The sequence below is a fragment of the Pimephales promelas genome, chromosome 20, assembly GCF_988280905.1.
Source record: "Pimephales promelas chromosome 20, fPimPro1.hap1.1, whole genome shotgun sequence".
NCBI lineage: Eukaryota > Metazoa > Chordata > Actinopteri > Cypriniformes > Leuciscidae > Pimephales > Pimephales promelas.
The window spans coordinates 5,564,263-5,585,877 of record NC_142788.1 but is presented as its reverse complement, the minus strand read 5'-3'; the positions used below and the strand labels follow the sequence as shown (position 1 = coordinate 5,585,877).

At 41.1% G+C, this 21,615-nt stretch overlaps 1 protein-coding gene across 2 annotated transcripts in view; it reads left to right on the top strand.

Moving 5' to 3' along the window:
* The first annotated feature begins 233 nt into the window (after positions 1-233).
* opn7b (opsin 7, group member b) overlaps positions 234-21,615 on the top strand; it is a 188,803-nt gene continuing 167,421 nt past the window's right edge. For both annotated transcript variants that reach the window (XM_039689905.2, XM_089124451.1), the window contains exon 1: positions 234-455. The gene's annotated coding sequence lies outside the window, so the exon portion shown is untranslated. The remainder of the gene's footprint in view (positions 456-21,615) is intronic.

Sequence of the window (21,615 nt, the reverse complement as noted above, 5' to 3'; positions counted from 1 at the left end):
ATTAGCCATGCAAGCCTTATTGACACATAGAGAGAATGCGAATGAGAGGCCTTAGACGGGTTCACATGTGACAATCACAGGCAGTCACACACAAAGAGAAGGATTAATTACAAGAAGAGGAGGAGGAGAAGAGAGGAGAAAGGAATTGATAGAAACAGAAAGAGGGAGGGGGTGAGCTGAGGAGAGTGCGGGAGACAGTAAAAGGGAGAGACTGAATCTTTCATAGTAGATCGCCACCGCTGTGATTTGTGTCTCTCAGTATGTTTACCACTGCTGCAGTGTAAGTGTTAGCTCGCGCACAATGACTTCTCAACCTCCTTCTGTCACCACATTCTCTCCTATTTTCCTTCCATTCAGAACAAAATCGTTCATTCAAGGCTGATGGCTCACAGACGTCAGATTTTTCCATAAACTTGCATTGGACATAAGGACCACCTCTGAAGTCTCTCTGTAAGGTAGGAATAGCAGATTACATTGGTATAACTGTTCCACGTGCTGAGGTATCAGCTCTGTTAAATGTGGGTTTTTGTGTATTTTTATTTTTGCTTTAAATGATATATAATTGATTTAAGGTGTGTTTCTTTTTCACAGAATGGTTAAATTATTATTTTACCAAAAAAAGGAGTAAAAAGGGGGGCTTTAAAACCTTTTTAAGGCTTTTATTAATATGAAAGACTTGCATGTTTTTTTGTTGTTTGTTTTTTCCTGATCCCATAAACCAGCACTTGTTTATGTGTGATATTTTGGAGAGCACTATTATCGTGCAATGTGTTATGTGTTACTTAATTTATTTCATATGTTAAGAAACAGATCAGCTGATTTATGTAACAAACATGTGGCTGTGTTTCCCAACCCTGTTCCTGGAGGCACATCAACAGTTGGATGTCTTCCTTATCCGACCCATCCATTTCAGGTCTTGGAGTCTCTACTAATGAGCAGATGAGTTGAATCAGGCGTGTTTTATTAGGAATGGTTTAAACAGGGCTGGGAAACCTGTGTGCTGTCACATGTTTTGATGGTCCACCATTCTAGTGACGAGAGTACACTATTCTAGTGACGAGAGTGTGTAAAGTCTGGCTATAAATACCCTAACGGCCCCCTTTACATGTCCTGTGTGCACATGCAGAGCCTTTACATATCCTGCTAGTGATAAATAGTGCATTTTAAGACAAGAGGCTTGGATACACTTGTGAAATAAAAAGTTAAGGACTGCAACAAAATATTAAAATATTAAATACTAAGCTGAAAGGGGACACACATTCCATAAAGACACCAGAAGTAACCCTTTTGCTCTGAATTACATTGATCTCAGATTTACCATCATAAACCATTACATTACAATACGTGGTCTTTCTAAGGCTTCAATATGTGTTACCATCGTGAAACTTGGTTTTAAATGGCTTATAACATTTAAATTGCTATTGACTTAGTTTAGCCATTTAGTGCAAAATATTATCTTGGTCTTTACCATCTAAAATGTTTTTCCAAACTTGGTTGACTTTCTTCATGCAACACATAACAACCGTAAACACATTTACAGTGGATAAATCAATCCATACAGTAAATAAAAGTAAATAAAAAGGCGGGCGCAAATCACAATTCATGCACTTTGCCATTGCTCTTAAATCTCATTCATATATATTTAAATATCCAGATTTTCCTGTGTACAAATATCTAATTTTGTGAGCTTTGACATCAGTGATGTCCCTCCGTCATAGAATATTACTGATGTCAAATTTCATAAAACTACTGTAGATATTTGAAAACAGGAAACCCAAGATTTTTATACAGTATATATGCAATCATGAATTTGTTTTTTGTACAGAGCTTTTGTACATAAGCTGTACAATGTAAATATAGTATATTTATTATCACTATTTGTTGTTGTTATTCAGAGTGAAGCGCTTGAAAGGATAAATCACCTTCCCCTCTCTCGCCAAAGAACAGTAGGAACAGTTTGGGCATTTATTTATAGTTGAGTAAGGGCAGAAACTGATGTGAACTGGAGGGGAACTGCACAGTGAACAACTTGCAAAAGCTGAAGAACACGTGAGCACCATGATAACCGTATCATGCATGTTCACTTTTTGAATGTTGTTGTTTATCCAGTCAGAGGAGAAAGGATTGATTTATGTTAAATTGCAGTGTGCAAAAGCCAGTTCTCTGTCTCCATGCAGAGCTCTCTTCAAGCCATTACAGAAAGTCCTTGAATCGTGTCAAACTTCACCTTATTGATTCCCTTTTGACTGTGCAGTGTGGCTATCCACAGAAAGACTGTCATTATTTTGTTTACTTCCTGTGCATCTATATTTACTTTTAGATTAGACAAATCATTGGTGGAGTTGGTTATACCATTAGCTTGTCTTGTTACTGTGTGATTATAACACAAATAAGTACTGAGCAAACGAAAATGATAACAGCAAAGAGAAATGATATAATTGACCATTTTTGATGAACTATAAAAACATTGACTGCCAACGAGAATCAATTGTGCTTTAAAGAGCTCCAGCATTGAAAGTGTCAGACAGCAACGATTTTGTCTGCTGGTGAGGATGCTAATATAGTTATCATTATGGATCTCTTTATAGTTATGGTTCTTGGTGTGAACGGGCTTTAAGATTAATTAACAGGTACTGACTCTAGGGTTAGGTTTTGGTTTCAGGTTAGTTGTAATTGTGCAGAAGTATTACTGTGGGAAGTACATTTAATGTGTAACGAGGGCATTGTAAAATAATGTGTTGCAGCATTGCAATTTGTACAATCCTATAACCAACACTGTTTTTGTTACAAGCGAGAATAATAGCTCAAATCATGTGGTTTGTCTATGAGAGGTGTTCTTTATTTTTCTAAGCAAGCATATTTACAATTTTCATTTGGTGCATGATAGCAAAAAAAAAAAAAAAAAAATCTGCCCATTTTCTGTGTGAAAAAAACGAAATGTTTATTTATCATCTATTGTTATTTTTAACTGTCAAATTTTCAATAAAAAACAGTGTTGTAGTCGAGACCACCTCACTCGAGTCCGAGTCTAGACCGAGACCAGAGAGAGTCGAGTCCGAGTCAAGACCGAGTCCATAGAGAGTCGAGTCCGAGACCAGAGACGGTCGAGTCCGAGTCGAGACCAAGACCAGTGAGGGTTGATTACCTAATTTACTTTTATTTACTTAGAGAAATTCTTCTTTTTTTTTTTTTTACTGAATTTACTTAGAGTTTAAAAAATATGATCAGTTAGGGTAAAAAGGCCACATAGTAGGTGGTGTTAAAAGCAATTTTATTACAATTTGTCATGCGCAGTTGCGCACTAGAAAATCACCAATCACTGGGCGTGTCAATCAATTTAAAGAAATATTTTATTAACATACATTAATAATCATGAAAAATATTTTGAATTGAACACGAGTGGAATCGGGAATAAGTCAGAGTCCTAAAAAAAAAAAAGTTCGAGTACGAGTCAATTCCGAGTCCAAATGCACACGAGTCCATGACAAGACCAAGACCATTAAAATATGGTCTCGAGACCGAGTCCGAGACGAGTCCGAGTCTCGAGTACTACAACACTGATAAAAAATGATCATAATCTTTTGTATTTCCAAGATAACCAATGGACGCAAATGCTAATGAAATGTATTGAGGTCATGTGTCACAACAAATGTAGAACATAAAATGACATTGATTGCTGCATAAATGACTCACATGTCTACACTACTAAAACTTATCCCAACAAAGCTCTTTGAGGTAACAATTGTAGATTGTGGTAAGAAGTGCTTTTTTTTCTACAATGTAGTAAGCTAGTATTCTATTCTGAATGCATATGTGAGCCTTGATCAATCAAAGATAAAGTTGCATGAGTAAGCCTCTGAAGATGCTGATCGTTTGGGGTTAGCATTAACAAGGAAAGGGAATGTAATATTCAGCATGGTGTGTGAATTTGTGACTCTTGCTGACGTACGGAGGAATCTGAGAGAGATGGACAGAGCAGGGCACGAAATGAGATTTGTGTGTCAGATTTTACCCAGGGCGTTCACTTCTTTGCGCAACCATACCTGTCACTTTGCTTTGATGTCAGTTTGATACAGAAAGAACAAGTCATTTCCAAACTCTCTCTTTCATGCTAACTAGATCCGTTTCTCTGCTTCTCTTCTCCCTCTGTTTTTCTTTCTGGATTTAATGCTACAGTACGTTTGAGATACTGAGAAAGGATCAACTGTGGCACAGAATGCCTACTATCCTGTACAATGTGGCCCCTGAACCATGTTGTTCAAGTCTCACACACACACATCCACACAAAAACATGTGAGCTCTGAGGTATTTATATCTTTGGATATAGACAGTGATTTATTCCAGACAGCTCAGATTTGTAGGTCTATTTGTGTGAGCAGGAATTTGAATAACTACATGGATACATATGTAAAAATGTTACTTAGATTATCTGTAATCCACAAGTTGTGTGTGTGTGTGTGTGGTTAACTGATGACACACAAACTCACATGTGATGTCACTCCCAGCTGTCAGCTAATGTCTTTGCCACTTTGGTATTTTGTCAGTACAAGACTGGTGTGTATGACAAAGTCCATGTGACCTACAAGACAGCATGACAACAATGTTTAACCCTTGTGCTGCATTAGATTTTTAACACCGTTGAGTGCATTAAGGACCAAAAATGGCCACATATTAAACATTGCCTAAAATATTATATATTATTATTATTTTCCACTTTTACCAAGTTAAATCTTTTAACCAGCATCAGTCCTCATCATAACTACCAAAAATGTATTCAATTTCAGGATTTTAACCCTTTAATTACCAGTTTTGTTTGCGAAACCATCGATTTGTATAAGAGGAAAAAACACAAAAATTCAATTATTTTCAATAAACTAAATGCAAAGAGAAAACTTTAGATTTGGATTATCACAGTCCCACTTTGCAAAAAATCCCACTTAGCGCGTTAGAGACCAAAAATGGCCACCTATTAAACATTGCCTATTGCCTAAAATAAGGTGCATTTCCACCCATAGGGAATAAATATGTAGTGACGTCATCTGGTGGAATACACTATATAATGCAAATATAATGCTTTTGCTTCAAAATGAAAGGATGTTTGTGGAAAAATCATGTTTCATGTATTACTGACAGCCTCAGATTTAAACAACGTTTCAATGGGTTTCAATGGGCCATTTTTGGTCTTTATGGTGCTGAGTGTTACTATTTGATCTACACAGTGTGTGTTATACATATTTTGCAAAATGGGATCACATTTTTTACATGTATCCAAAAAGTCACAATTTTGCCAAATTTCATACCATTTGCATTAAAACAGCCAAAATGGTCAAAGAAATTAAACTGCAAAAGACCAAAAATGTCCCTAATGCAGCATAAGGGTTAAAGGAGTAGATGTGTTGACTATAGTATCTTTACAAGTACATGCCAACTAACTCTCATTAGAGTATTTGTAGACTGTCTGCTTAATATCTGCTAACTCTTTATTGTGATGCTCCACCAACAGACAGTCTACTTACTATAAGTAACTGTGCAACTACAGTCAATGTATTCTAACCCTACCAGTCTATTAATACTCTACTAACACTCTAATGAGAGTAGGTGCAACAGAATATGTGAAAGGGACCATCAAAATAAAGTGAAACCGAGGATATTTACAATATGTAATCCTGAAAATCATAGATTTTGCACACTTTTAGTGCTTCCAGTTACCTTCTTTTCCAATTATCCAACCCCCCCTTACCTTCCAGCAAATACAGGACAAAACTAATAGCTAAGTCCCTAGAAAACCTTTTTTTTCTTCTTCTTTTTAAAAAGATTGGCTATGGAGCATCTGTCACTCAGCTTTTTGAATTAATGTTAGATGTATAGTGTATTTTTCACATTGTTGTCTATTTATCAGTTTTAGAAGAAGCTGAATCATCCACCTCTGTTTCACTTTGTCCTAAGTTTCTTTTGTTTTACACAATGAATTAGAAATAATCTTTACAGTTGAGCAAGAACGTTGCTTAAAGTGTAATTTCTTTGGAAAAATAATAACAATAATAATAATTTTGTCAATCATAAAAAGAATGAACAATGAACACAGAACAATGTGTGTGTGTGTGTCTTTCACAATCGAGTGTGAAAGCTTTGTCTAGCGCTGCTTGCTGAGAATGAGCACTGATGGGATTTGGTTCATCACTCACTGATAAACACCCAGTGGGATTTGGTTGATCGCTGAAAGCGTAGCTTAAAATAACAGTTTATTCTCATGCACGCTTACCAACAGCTGAAGTTAATGCAGCTAATGAGGGTCCATCACAATCCTTTGGCGAATGGGCAGAAGAGACCACATTTAAGAATGTGAGGTTGTGTATTTGTATAGGGTCCTCTGAACTGGAGAGTAATGTAATCTTTAATTAAAATCGGAAAATTAAACGACAAAAATCCTATATCAGTATATGAGAGGCAAATTGGACAACTACAGGAATGTCAGAATCAGAATGTAGTCCTGGATTAACTCCACCTGTCACGGTGTGGGTTTCGTGTCTTGTTCTTTTCTGTCATGTGACTCCCTGTTTGTCAAGTGATCCTGCCATGTGTCTTGTCATTTTAACATTATTTAGCTCAGTGTCTACAGATGTTCCTTGTCTTGGTTATTAGTCTCCCCAGGTGTCTTAGATTTTCCATGCCCCCTTGTTATCTTGTTTGTCTGTGTATTTAAACCTCTGTGCTTCAGTTGTTGGTTGTAGCTGTTTTCATCTCCCGAGTTCATGTTCTGTTGGTTTTCCCCTGGATTACCTGTTTGTTTATTAAATTACAACTTGCATTTGGATTCTCTCAGACTTCATTTCTGCCTAATAGTTACACCACCATTGGGAGATTGTATGCATGCATTCAGCTAATTAACTTCCTTGCATGAGTATAAAAGAAGTGGGCTTTGACTACTGGATATGTGTCTTGGTATTGCCGTTTTGTGATGTCATCTGTTGCTGCCGAAGGTCGGTGAAATTCCTGGGGTAAATCTGTGCTTGATATGATAACGTTTGTAAGGGGTGAACTATGTTTGATTTGAGTAATTACAAAATGTGCTGGAGACAATAGAATTGCTTTTTGCATAGCTCATTATAGACTTATTTTAGCTAATTATATTTCTTGGCTTAAATAAATTACATGTCATTTAGAGATTGACATGTTTGGCTATCAAAGCTTGCACAAGCTTGTTTTTATTGTCTCTTAAACAAATATCTTTTTTAACCTATTGCATATCCTGTTGTAAATGATAGTGAAGGAGGGAACGGAGATGTCTCCTCAGAGGAGTTTCCAACGAATTGGGATCGCGCTAGAGAGACCAATAACCTTTGAGTGAATTAAGCCAAAGAATATTGGCATGCAGAACTTGTATTCCCTGCCCCGCCTGCCAGTGCGGATATAAAGCGGAAGCGAGCTCACACACATTTGCTTTACGCTGAGGAGCCGGACAGTGTCCAGACCTCCACGAAGATGCAACAAGTATGGCGACAGGACGAGACGTCTCAATTCCCTACTCAGGGAATTAGGGTTACCATACGTAACCGAGACATTCCCTTTCGTTTGGGAACTCCTACGTCTCATTGGAGGAGTTTCCAAGGAATTGGGATCCCTAATAACACGCCATGGTGCTGGCCCCTTCCAGCGCCCAGCTTAGCTTCCTGCCAAAGCAGTTTCTTAGTTTTATTTACCACGGGAGCTAGCTAGGAAGAATCACATTGCTGTTCTGCAAGACCCGCTCAGTGGATTTGGATAACACTGGGGAAACATGTCCAACCTGTGGGAGAAAACGCTGTGGAGCCCCTGCCTGACCGAAGGGAGGCACTGTAATACATGTATGTACTTGCCCGTAGGGTAGTGAAAACATACGGGAGTCCTTGAGGTAGATGGAGTCGCCACTCTCCCGGAAAGGGTGGTTGCCGTAAGAGCTCGTCTGCTGCACGGTTGAGCACACCAGAGATGTGAATGGCCCGAAGCGACCTCAGATGCTTCTGACTCCATAGGAGCAGATGGCGGGCGAGTCGTGACATGCGACGGAAGCGTAGACCACCTTGATGGTTGATGTATGGCAAGGTCGCAGTGCTGTCTGTGCAGATCAGTACATGCCTGTGCAGAAGCAGCCCCTTGAGGCGTAAGCATACTGTTTGCAACTCCAGGCAATTGATGTGCCAATGCAGTTGAGGCCCCGTCCACAGAACTGAGACTGCAGACCCGTTGTATGTAGCCACCCATCTGCTGGCAGAGGCATTCGTGAAAACCACCGCATGCCTGGACACCTGGACTAAGGGCACTCCGGCCCAAAGAAAAGCAGGGTCCGACCAAGGACTGAGGATCGGTTTCCTGGACAGGGTTTAAATTAAGCCTGGAGGAGGCCTTAATCGAGAATAGTTAATCGTGTCTTAAAAAATGGCTTTTTGCAACACAGATTAAGTACAGATTAGTTACACTTGGACTATGGAGTCCTGAAGTAAAATAAACCAGATTAAATTAAAACCAACTGGGCTAATCTGAATTAGCATGAAAGAAGTTGCCTATAAAACATGGAATGAACCAGGAAAAGCTTAAAATGGATGGAACTGAGAAGCAAATCCAAGGAAAACAATGGCATCAGAAAAAGACTGCAATCAAAAAAACATTTACTAACAATAGAAAATACATACATATAAAATCAACGATGCACAGCTAGAATCAATAGTGTTCTTTAACAATGAATGGTTTTCATTTAAAATGAATTATTCTAACAATTCTATAATTAATGCTTCTTGTTTATTCCTGTAATTTACATAACAAACTTTACTTTACACATGTGGTGTTCAGTGTTGCATTCCTAGAAGCAATACTTTCTACTAGAGTAGTATCATAGTGGTTGCTTTATTAATTATACAAACTATCCCTATAATAAATAAGTTAAGTAATAAATCTAAATAAGAGTGTCATAGTATGATAAGTTATACTCTTCATCTCATGTTAAAAACGCATATTAACTTTATTATTATTGATTTGCTTGATATTATTGATTCGCTTAAGTATTATTATTGTTATTATTATTATTTTTTAATTATTATTATGTAGTAGGCATTTTATTATTATGTAGTAGTATGGTGGTAGGCATGGTGGTATTGGTGATGTTATAAAACCATTTATATTCCTTGTAAATATTAAGTACCTGGGTCAGGCAGCTGCTTTGGGTGCTGTTGGTGTGTGCGACTGGCACATCCAGTCGACGTGGTCGGTAGTAGCATGCCCATACCCCCAATCCCTTTCCGCCATGCACATAAATAAGGTGGACAGATATCTGGGCTGGATGTGGCTAGGGAGCTAGCCAGTGCACACCAGGGTCTAAGCCACAGATTACCGAAGAAAAGAACAAAAGAAAACAGACAACCGAACTGGACTTATGTCCTGTCAGGTCGCGACCAGACTAGGTGAGCTTGGTCTGGTGGTGCCTGGTATGGTGCCCCATCTTACTCTACGGAGGAAGACTTAGCGAAACAAGGAGTCGTAACTATTGGGGTTGGGTGTATGTATTATTATAATTACTTATAATCTATATGTATTAATAATTGCAATAATTACTATTATCATTATCACAGCTATACTACCACTCTTACTACACCTATTATTATCATGAATGCTGTTGGTTACCACTGTTACCACTACTATCGCTACTATTCTTATCTATGTTATAGTTATTGTTATTAATACGAATACTGCCTCTACTTCTACTACAATTCTATCACAACTACCAGGAATATCTCAATATTGCTTCAATCTAAATCTCTAAAATATCCCATTGCTTAAAGGGTTAGTTCACCCAAAAATGAAAATTCTGTCAGTATTTACTCACCCTCATGTTGTTCCAACCCCATAAGACCTTCGTTCATCTTCGGAACACAAATTAAGATATTTAAGATATCAAGATCGCTCCTGCATACAGTCCATAGGCTTCTTGAGGGACTGGCTCTTGCTGTCCCCGAAAAGTCATTAAAGACATCGTTAAAATAGTCCATGTGACTACAGGGGCTCAATCTTAAGTTTATCAAACGACGAGAATACTTTTGTGCGCAAAAAAACAACAAAAATAACAACTTTATTTCAACTATTCACTTCCTTCCCCATGAGCCTGTAAGTCAGTTAACGTAGTGTGATTGCGTAGAGCTACGTCACACGTAGGCTCACTATTGCCCGACGCTGGTCATGTGTGTGTGATGCGTGTGACGTACAATAACAGAAGCTTACGCTATTAAACTAGTTAGCTGACTCGCGCAGAGGGAGAAATAAACGAATAGTTGAAATAAAGTCGTTATTTTTGTTGTTTTTTGCGCACAAAAGTGTTCTCGTCGTTTGATAAACTTAAGATTGAGCCCCTGTAGTCACTTGGACTATTTTAACGATGTCTTTAATGACTTTTCGAGGACAGCAAGAGCCAGTCCCTCAAGAAGCCTATGGACTGTATGCAGGAGCGATCTCAATATCTTAAATATCTTAATTTGTGTTCCGAAGATGAACGAAGGTCTTATGGGGTTGGAACAACATGAGGGTGAGTAAATACTGACAGAATTTTCATTTTTGGGTGAACTAACCCTTTAAAGGGCACCTATTATGGAAAATTCACTTATACAAGGTGTTTGAACATTAATGTGTGTTGGCAGTGTGTGATCAAAACCACCCTAGAATGATAAAAATCCACCCAGTGTTTTTTTTTACAATCTTATTAAATCATATGTAATGTCTCAGAACGAGTTGTTCTAAGATACAGCACTTTGTGACATAGAATTGAGCTAGGGGTTTGATTGACAGTGTGGTTGTGGTATAGACCCCGCCCTCGGTGATCTGCACAGCATCCTCCCATAGCATCCTCCATTGTTTCAACGACAGCCGGTAATGTCTTTTGGAACCATAAATGTTCTGTCGTGGGTTAATCCTGTTGTTGTGGCTTAAAAGTTAATCCTAAAGTGTGGATCGTCGTCTACTGTTTGCGATCCACAGTCACCTCAGTCAGTTTTTTTTATGATTTTTGAGCAAATAGTAATTTCAGTCGATGTCAGACAATTCAAAAACAAATGCGTCTAAAGTTGTTGTCGTCGTCATCGTAGGATGTCTGTGCATATAAAGTAAACCTTGTTTGTATAGTGTGTAACCACACGTTTATAAATATATATATTTTTAAAGATATTGTATTAAAAACTGCATATATGTTCTTGTTCTGTAAGTTAGCCATCTTCTCACATTTGCCACAGAAGCACCTGTATGACAAGTAAACATGACGCCACAGGTCCCTCGCATAAATGTAATTTCGCTTGTACGTAGCAAACTTTATCACAGAATGTGTATGTAGTTTCAAAAAATTGCGCCAGCGTTAGTGTTTGTGTGTCTGTGTGTGTGTGTGTGTTGCCCATGCCTATCATTTCAAAGGGGACGCGATTACAACGCTATAAGCACATACAGTAAATGTATCAAATAACCATACCGAGACGTACTGGTCCATTCTCATTTGTGTTTATTCTACCGGAGTCTCTTCGTACTATTTATATATTCCGATACAAACGTACGCTGAATGACATTCAAAACAGCGGTTTCTCTCACTCTCTCAGTACCGACTGCTATAGGTATCAAGTTACGCCCTCATCCAAAGGCAGGGCGGGGATATGCAGCTTATTTGCATTTAAGGTGGTATACCCCCGAAACAGCTCATTTTTAAGCATGACATTTTCAAATGGTTATAATAAATTAACTATGGGGTATTTTGAGCTGAAACTTCACAAATACATTCTGGGGACACCCAAGACCAATATTACATCTTGTAAAAAGGGGCATAATAGGTGCCCTTTAAAACATACCAATATACTTGCATACATGTGTTTGTCTTTGTTTTCCTTTTCCTTTTTTTTCTTTTCTTTTGCTTACTTTTGTTCTGCCTACCTTGTATGTACTCTATGTACGTCTTTCTCTCTTTTGTTTGTATACATAATTCACTGATCTCTTATTTTTGTATAAATTATAATGTTTTGTTAACTTGCAGTAAAAAATTAAAAAAAATTATACAACTTGAATTTTTTGTAGCAGGTCCTCGCTCCAAGCACAGGCTCAACACTTCACCAAAATGGTAACCCCCAAAAATACTAACATAACATAAACGTTTAAATAACAACATAACAATAGAACGTTAAACATTATGCAAAATAATTGGTTACACTTTATTTCGATAGTCACTTTAGACATTCTACTAACTATAAGTAACTTTTCAACTACATGTCAACTAAGTGTCATTAGAGTATTAGTAGGCTGTAGTAGACTGTCAGTAGACTGTTAGGTTAGGGTTAGGTGTTAGGGTTCAGGTTAGGAGAACAAGTTGACTTGTAGTTGCTAAGTTACTTACAGTCAGTTGAATGTCTGTTGGGGGACCAACAAAATAAAGTGTTAGCAGATATTATGCTGACTGTCTACTAATACTCTAATGATAGTTAGTTGACAGGTAGCGGCAAAGTTACTTATAGTTTGTTGAATGTCTAAAGTGGACTATCAAAATAAAGTGTTACCAAATAATTGCATAAAATATCACTTAATTTAAAAAAAAATTACATTTCAGCCTTGTGCAAAGCATGATGGGAAGTGGAATGTATGACTGGGTTACTAGATTGAAACATATTTCAAAGTTAAAACATCAAGTGAAGTCAAAGAGTGACCATTTCAAGTTAGTTTAACATGAGCTAATCACATTTTAACAAGAAACCCGATTCAATGGTGTTAAAACATAATTAAATGTTTAAATGATATATGTACTGTATGTGTGTCCAAGTAATGCAGGTGTCTTCTTTGAAGCACAAAGTTAATCTGAAATTAAACCTGCCTCCTGGTAGGTTTAATTTAAGACTCAATTTAGTCCTGGAGTAACTGTAGTCTTTCTCCAGAAAATCGGCTTATTTAAAGGGGTCATGACATGTTTTTTTGTTTTGTTTTTTCATGTTCACTTAGGTGCGATTATAGTATTACTATAGTTTTTTGTACATTTTTTTTTAAATGTAGTGATTTATGACATATTCCCACCCTGTTTCTCACCTCTGATTCAAACAGTCTGTTTTGGGGTGTTTCCCCTTTAAGACTTCAGTGTTAACGCCTATACTGTTATGATTGGCCAACGTCAGTGCTGCTTATGCATAAATTATTAAGTTAATAATTTTGTATCATTTGCAGACTAAACAATGCTCCACCACGTGAAACTTCGGTCTTCCAATCTTTTACCATCGTGTCAATTCTCAATTGATTTTGATTCATATGCGCGAGGGAGGGAGGGAGGGAGGGAGAGAGAGAGAGCAAGACAGTTTGAAGGCGCGCGCACGTTCAGTAACATGCCCTGTCACACACTCATCTCTCTCACCATTCAAATAAAGCTTTGACACGCTGCATATGCTGCAACTGCACCCGACTGCTTTCCCTGACGTCTGGATCATTCGGCAGCGTATTCAAACATGTTGTTTGTCCACAGCAGCAACAGCACATCTGCTTGGCATCACAGTCATCTTGTAAACAGACCCACTCGCTGCAAGACAACATGCGATGATGCGAAATGAGGCATAGTTGTCTTGCGCTGGAGGCGGTCATATGCAAACGACTGGTACGTCACTTCGTACCGTGACGTCACTTCATACCATGGATCCAGAACGAGCTGTATTTAGAGCTTGATTAAATAAATGGTTCGTTTATAATGGGGAGGACATCTTAAGCTATGAAACTTGCAGGAAGTTTTAATAGTACATAGATCTCTTATATACCAAAAGATCAAGGCAAATTTGGTATCTCATGTCATGGCCCCTTTAACTCTGGACCAAACTAAATCTAGGACTATTTAAAGCCATGACATAGAAAGCAGATTTCTGTTAATCAGGTTTAAAGGGCCATTTTATTCTAGGACTAGGCTTAATCTCTGTCCGGGAAACCGCCCCTGAAAGTTTGGCAGTGCGAGGTATTGTTGACCTGGAACGTGGCGCTCTGCCACACCTACAGTATCTCGGCACTCGATTGTGAAGCCAGTGCTGAAGGGGGCTCATTTGCAGCTGGCCGAGCGGCGTTACTGCGGCTGCGGCTGCCATATGCCCCAGATGCCTCTAAAACTGTTTCAATGGGACCGTTGACCTGCTTCGAAAAGACCTGAGGCAGTTGAGCACTGACTGGATACACTCCTCTGTGAGGCACGCAGTCTTACTGACTGAGTCCAACTCCATACCGAGATAAGATCCTCTGTGTAGGGCAGAGTTTGCTTTCGTCCCAGTTGACCGGAAGTGCCGAAGCAAGTGGCGAGTCCCTGTGATCACACAACAGATCTCGCGAGTGAGCTATTATCTGCCAGTCATTGAGATATTTGAGAATGCAAACGCCTTTCTGGGTGTGTTGCGCAACACTTACCTGCTTCCACTGGGGGGTAGGCAGCAGGGAAGCCACATCTTTCTCTGGGGCATTTGGCTGCTGGTTGTCCCAAGGCGAAGGAAAGAGCGAGGAGGAGCGAGGAGCTGGAGCGAGGAGCGAGACTCGGGGGCGTCGGGTCCTGGTTTCTGTGCCTCTTTGCCCAGCAACAGACGAGAGTGACGAGGCCGTGACGGTGTCACTGACATCTGTGCACTGGGGCGAGGGGAATCGGAGCGGTGAGGCAACGTGGCGGCGCACACTGTCATTCTGGCCCTCTTGACCTGGACTGCCAGTCTCGACCGTGAGTGACCCAAAGGAAGTGGAAACAGAGGTGGGACGCAGATTGCAAGTTCTGCATGCCAATATTCATTAGCTCATTTTAATTCACTCAAAGGCAATTGGTCTCCCAAGAGTGATCCCAATTCATTGGAAACTTCTCCGACAAGACGTAGGAGTTCCTGAATGAAAGGGAACTCCCTTTTTTAAAGCGGTCATGAACTGGCTTTTTAAATTTTATTATAATGTTGTCTGAGGTCAACTTATGACGTTCACTTGGTTTTTGCATTCAAAAAGTTGTAGGCTATTTTGTACCCAAGATGTGAGCCTACCTGAAAAACGCTCAGTTTTTATGGGCGTCTCGTACTGAAGACTTGGAAGTAAACACCCACCCACTGCATGAAAAGTGGGGTTTTTGTCCCTGTAAACTGCCGTGAATCCCACTAATCTCCGGCAGTTATTGGATGTTTTCAGCGTTGCGCGTTCACCTGTGCCGAAAATCGGCGGAAACAAATAGGCGCCCCCACTCCCGCTCGTGCCTCAGCGCGAGATTAACAACTCTATTACTATATGAAAAGCAGCAGCATCGTCAGCAGCCCGACCAAGCTTCTCAGTCATTGGGTTTAAACAAACGACATCATCAAATCATCAATCACATCTGATTGGTTGGTAGATCTGTCGCTATTGGTCGTCCTGGACCTTTAGAAATACAGGCTTGGGTAAACCCCTCCCCAATAATAATGATTTTTATTTATAAATTATAATCCTGTATTAAAAATAAACCTCTTACTGGAGACTATATTCATGTGATATAGCCATATGATGTCACATTTTGTATTCATGTTAATAACTAGGACATACATTTATGAAGAACATGAAGAATTTCTGAGACAAATGTTGATTAAAACTTTTTTATTTAAAAAAGAAGAAAGCAAATGCATATTAACAAGCAATAACAAAATACATAAAATGCGCAGCTTGGGGATGAAATGTCTGTCCACCTCTGGGCCATGTGGTGGTGGCTTTCTGTCCGAACATCATCCACTGTACAGACTGTGACGCATGCAGCTGGAAAACAATATTTGTGTGCATTGTAAATAAATAGCGTGAACAGTGGCGCAAAAAGTGGGTATGCGCTATATGCGGCGCATGGGGCGCAGCACAATGGCAGCACAAAGCGATGGTAAAAAAAAAATAAATAAATAAAATTATATATAGGCTATATTGTATTCCTATATGTAGCTGCCGTTGTCCGTTTCTAAATCTTTTCTGCATTCCTTCAATGTTATATAAAATTTTAGAGGACTAACAGCCAGGCTAGAGTAGGCGCCCTCATGGAGAAGGGGGGTGGGTAATATCGCGAGCGGGCGGGGGCGCCGTGAGCGCTGAGCGAGCAGGTACAAGTAGTGAGTTGTCGTCGAAAAAGATGGATAAAACAAAATGCTGTGGTGCTAAAAATAGAAAAAGAAAGAGAGAAAAGGAGATGGCATGTCAATTGATGCGACAGCAGCTAAATAACTGCATGCATTGCTAAAAGCCAACAGGTAGGATTTAAAATGTGACATCCAGGCATAGGCTGTCTATATCTCGGTGGCCATCGGGACTACCGGGAGATTCCCGCTGGGCCGACGTGCTTTTCAGCCAATACATTTCATCCTTTTTTAATTTATTTGTCTTAACGGCCCACAAAACTCATACATCGGCGGCCCATTTGTTTGTTTGTTGTTTGTTTTTGTTTTGTTTTTTGCTTAATTGGCGGCGCTGTGCTGGTGTAATGCATTGGTCAAAAAAGTCAGCTTTAGTTTTTTTTTCTGACACACTGGCCAATGAAATATGTCATTATGCGCAAGTATCTTTCAAGTATAGAAATTAGTGCAAAACTAATTATGAAAGTTTCCTTTATTTTTCCGTGCATTTGTTTTACAATAGCCTTTATGGCAATTACTATCATGGGATTAATATTATAACTATTATTATGTAGTAGTGTAATGTAGACAGACACTAACTAAAAGAGGTTCAAATTTTTCTCTGTTTAATTTGCACCCTGAATATGGGTTGGAGCTTTTAATTTTGAACTCTCAAAGTGCACCAGACTGCTGAATTTAACATTACAGAACACAAAATTTTCTTACGGGGGAGCATGCCCCCCAACCCCCCTAGAGAAACAGAGGTCCACCTACTACAGTTTTACCTAAAATCCTGTGAGAAACACTGCTATTGCTGTTACAATGGAGCTTATAGTTTTCTTAGGGGGGGGGGTCATCAAGGTGGAGTAGCTATAGTTTAATTGTGTTAATAAACGACAATTTTGTACTTATTTTTTTCTGTTAGCTCTCATTTCTTCCTACTCACTTATTACACAGCACACTTACATTACATTTATTTAAAAAAAAATTATTTTTTTTTTTGGGGGGGGGGGGGGGGGCGGCGCTAAAATTGTTGCTGCATACCCCTCTGAAACTGGGTAGTTGCGCCCCTGAGCGTGACCACAGCACATACATCAAAAACAATATTAACATAAAAACAATATATACACCCCACAGTAACAGATACTTACACTCAATCGCATCATTGCCAACACCATACAATCTGGGCTTGCGTGCAGAGCTCCGACTAAAATCAATGGCCGCCGCATTATAAGGCGAACACAGTCTGTGAAAACAAATGTGAAATTTAATAACAGTAAAAGAAATATGAATCTAAAATTATTTGCTTTCTACACAGCAGATCGCGTGCTTTGTATGCATGTCTTACCTTTGGCCAGCATCATAACGCCTGTGATTCGATTTTCGTACTGTTCTTCGGATGCTCCTGCTTGACGCTCACGCGCTACTCCTGCTCGCGGTGTGAACGCATTCATTGATTACATGCACGCCGAAAAAAAACGCGCCGCTCACATGCCGCTGTAGGCTATAAATAACTGCAATGGGCTCTATGTTTAAATGAACATAACTATATACACAATTACATCTAAACGTATGTACGTTTCGTTTCAAAGACGGGAGTAAATTTTGAAGACTCTGCCATAATCCCGTTTTCCTTGGTTTTCCTCCGCTTTAATCGCCACAACCGGAAATGGACGAGCATCCTTGAGTCAAATGCAGATCTTATGTGTGCATATAGCCCATAATGTGATCCTGACCCTATTCATCACTATCATCATAACCACGATCCTCAACTACAAGTTCATTGGCGAATTCCTCCTCCACTTCTCCCTCTCTGGCTTCCGCTAACAGATCCCGCCCAGATGCGCTCTCTTGCGTGCAGTAAAGCTGTCTTGAACAGACGATCTGACGGGTTTTAGAAGATTGAATACAACCTGAAACTAAAAAACAGACCAGACCTCTATTTGAGACCGGTCTTCATTTATCTTTTAACTTGTCGCCACACCAGGCATGTAAAAGAGACAGGTGTCTATCTTGTACTCAGCTATTATTTTTCACTTTATTAAGTTTTACTATGACATGAGTGACTTATAACCTTTCCAGACAATACGTCATTAAACTTTCATCATTGCCTTAAGCTTGGTCAAATGTTTTTCTCTGTATTATATTTCATGTGTAGTCACATATGTGATGGAAATATTACAAAGAATTATTTAAAATTAAAGAATTTAATTTTAAATAATTAAAATTATTTAAAATTTTAATTATTTAAAATTAGGGCAGGGCAGAGCAGGCTGTGGGCAGAGCTGTCGGAACCTCAGGCGTCCAGGGCAGAGCAGAATCATTTGGAGTCAGGAGAGTGACTGCAGGTGTGTGGTGAAGAGGTTTCTGGGAAATGTAGTGCAGATCAATACGGTGACCGTTACACAGTTCAATTGGAATCCAGAGGAAGCATATGCAGTGATTGTCTTCCACAACCAGGCACTGCACAATATTTTTGATTGCTCGGTAGCTTGATCCAGATTGTCATTACGACTCACAAGGTAGGCATCTATGTTATTTACTATGGCTGTAATGCGCGGTGGGCGGGGCTAAACCAGCCATGTTGAAGGAGGTGTTGATCTTCTTCTGCGAGGGGGGGGGTATTTTATCCTCTTTGACGTCATAGTTCCCCACTTTTAAAAACGAATCGTTTTCTGAGCCTGGTGTCAATAAAAGCTTTTATTGGACTAACAAGGATGTTTTTTTTTTCAGTTCTAAAACTTACAGGATATTCTTGTAAAATGATGACCTCTTAGATGTCAAAATATTTCTCAGTTCATCGCCCCTTTAAAACGATTGTTCCAGTATTACCTTTAACAGATTTTGAGATGGACAGACAGACAAAATCGAATGTTCCCTATCGAGGGAACTCAACACTGCGTCGATAAAATCGACTCTTCGGAGACGCTCCCTAAGCGTGCGCCTCTGAAGTATGAATGAAACTAATCCAATCCTGATTGGTGTTGCGTCGTGACGTAACATGTGACGGCATACCCGGAAGTATAAAAGTGACGCTGTCACAACACACACTAGCTTTCGCTCTTCAGCAAGCGCTTTATGTTGAAACTGTCTGTCTTATTTGGTGTTGTTTGTCTTATTATTGAAAGAAAGTATGGCCAGTGAACAATTCAAGAGGTGTGTGCATCCCTGCCCTCGTTTCATCACGGGTGGGGACGCACACTCTCTCTGTGTGTATTGTTTGGGAGTGCAGCACGCACGGGCAGCTCTCGAGGGGGCTGCTTGTGAAATGTGTGAGGCTTTGCCTATTAGAGTGCTGCGCTCCCGGCTGGCGTGCTTTGACGAGCACGGTCAGGCTCGCGTTCCCCAGGGTTCCGGTCCCGCATATGTCGAGGCGATGCGGCGACTGAGATCCTGGGGTTCGCAGCGGGATCTGGCGGAGGAGAGTGAGAATGCTGAGGCATTTTCTCGCTCGCCATCGGCTGGTCCCGCAGCCTCTGAGAGTGGTGTGGGAGCCCGCGCTGCGGTTTCTCCTACCCGCGATCAGGTCCCGGTGCTTGAGCTGTCTACTTCTGAGGAAGGGGACGTGCTCAGCATCGATGCGGACGACCGTGATCTCAGCACGCCATCACGCGGCCTGGGTTATGAGGAGCTGGTGGAGGTTGTGACACGCGCTGTGGCCAGACTAAACATCAGCTGGCCACAACATGAGCAGGAAACGCAAGTCACCAGTAAAATGGACGAGCGTTACCTGCAGCGCAGGTCACAGCCTCACCGCCGGGGTCTGCCGTTTTTCCCTGATCTCCATAAAGAGATCTCGAGAACGTGGGAAAGACCGCATTCGTCCCGTATTTCGAGTCCCAATGTAATAGATTACAGCAATGTTATGGGGGCTCGAGATATGGGATATGGGAAGATGCCGAAGGTGGAGGAGGCTTTAGCGAGCTATCTCTCTCCCGAATCGGCGTCTTCCCTAAAGACCCCGGTGTTGCCTAGTAAGCCCTGCAGAGAGACATCTGCATTGGTGGGCAGGGCTTACATGGCGGCGGGTCGGGCTGGTTCGTGTCTGCACTCAATGGCGATTTTGCAGGCATACCAGGCCGACCTCCTGAAAGATTTGGATGAGGGGGAGGGGCCTACTCCTGAAGATGTCGCGGAGTTGAGGAAGGCCGCAGATTTGTCTCTCCGGGCCACTAGGGAAGCGGCCAGCGCTATTGGCCGCTCTATGGCGGCCATGGTGGCCACGGAGAGGCATCTGTGGCTGAACTTATCCGGTATTAAAGAAAAGGATAGGTCCTTCCTGCTGGATGCGCCGCTTTCGGCTTCTGGCCTGTTCGGCGACGCCGTTAATTCGTTTGTCGACAGGTTTCAGGAGTCGAGAAAACAATCTGCGGCGTTCCAGCAGTACCTCCCCCGGAAAGCGAAGGCCAAATCTAGTAGGGGGGGGCAAAGCAATCAGCCCCAGCCATCAGCCAGCTCCTCCCACAGGGCAGAGCAGAAGGAGAGCGTTTCCTCTAGAGCCCCCCCTCCGGGGTCTTGGCAACAGAGGAAACGCTCCCAAAAACCGAAGTCCTCCAGCCAGAGGGGCGACCTGAGGGACGTCATTCAGGCTAAGAGGACTTCGGAAAAGAGGTCCTAGCCAAGGCAGGACTTCAGAGGGCTGCCCCCTCCGCAGTGAGACAACCGAGGTTGTTCTCACAACGGGGCCCTCTAGGAAAAGATGCAGGTCCGCCGTTAACAGCGCTTCGGGCCGCATCAATTTCCAGCGAAAAGACACCAGAGGCCAGCCTCGAGAGGCTGGTACCCTTAGCAGATTTTGTAGAGGGATGGTATCATCTTCCCAACATATCTCCATGGGTCCTGCAGATAATACGAGTTGGGTACAGACTGCAGTTCGCGCACCGCCCCCCCAAGTTCTCTGGGGTGGTGCTCACTGCGGTGGTCCCAGAGCAGGCTCAGGTGTTGGAACAAGAAGTACAGACTCTGCTGTCGAAAGGAGCCATAGAACGTGTTCTTCCGGTAGGCAGGGAGTCCGGGTTTTACAGCCGGTACTTTATAGTTCCAAAGAAGGATGGGGGGTTAAGGCCAATTTTGGATCTCAGGGTGTTGAACCGGTCTCTGAGAAGGTTCAAATTCAGAATGTTGACCATTCCAACAATCGTGAGTCAAATCAGATCCGAGGACTGGTTTGTCACGATAGATCTGAAAGACGCCTATTTTCACATCTCCATCCTTCCTTGTCACAGGAGGTACCTGAGGTTCGCTTTCGGGGGCGAAGCATACCAATATCGGGTTCTTCCGTTCGGCCTAGCACTCTCTCCCCGCACATTTACCAAGTGTATGGACGTGGCCCTTGCTCCACTGAGACTTCAGGGGATTCGCGTATTGAATTATCTCGACGACTGGCTTATTTTGGCCCAGTCTCGGGAGATGGCAGTTCGGCATCGAGATGTCGTTCTTGGCCATATTCAAAAATTGGGGTTAAGACTCAATTTGAAGAAGAGTGTGCTAGAACCGTCCCAGGGCACGACCTTTTTGGGAG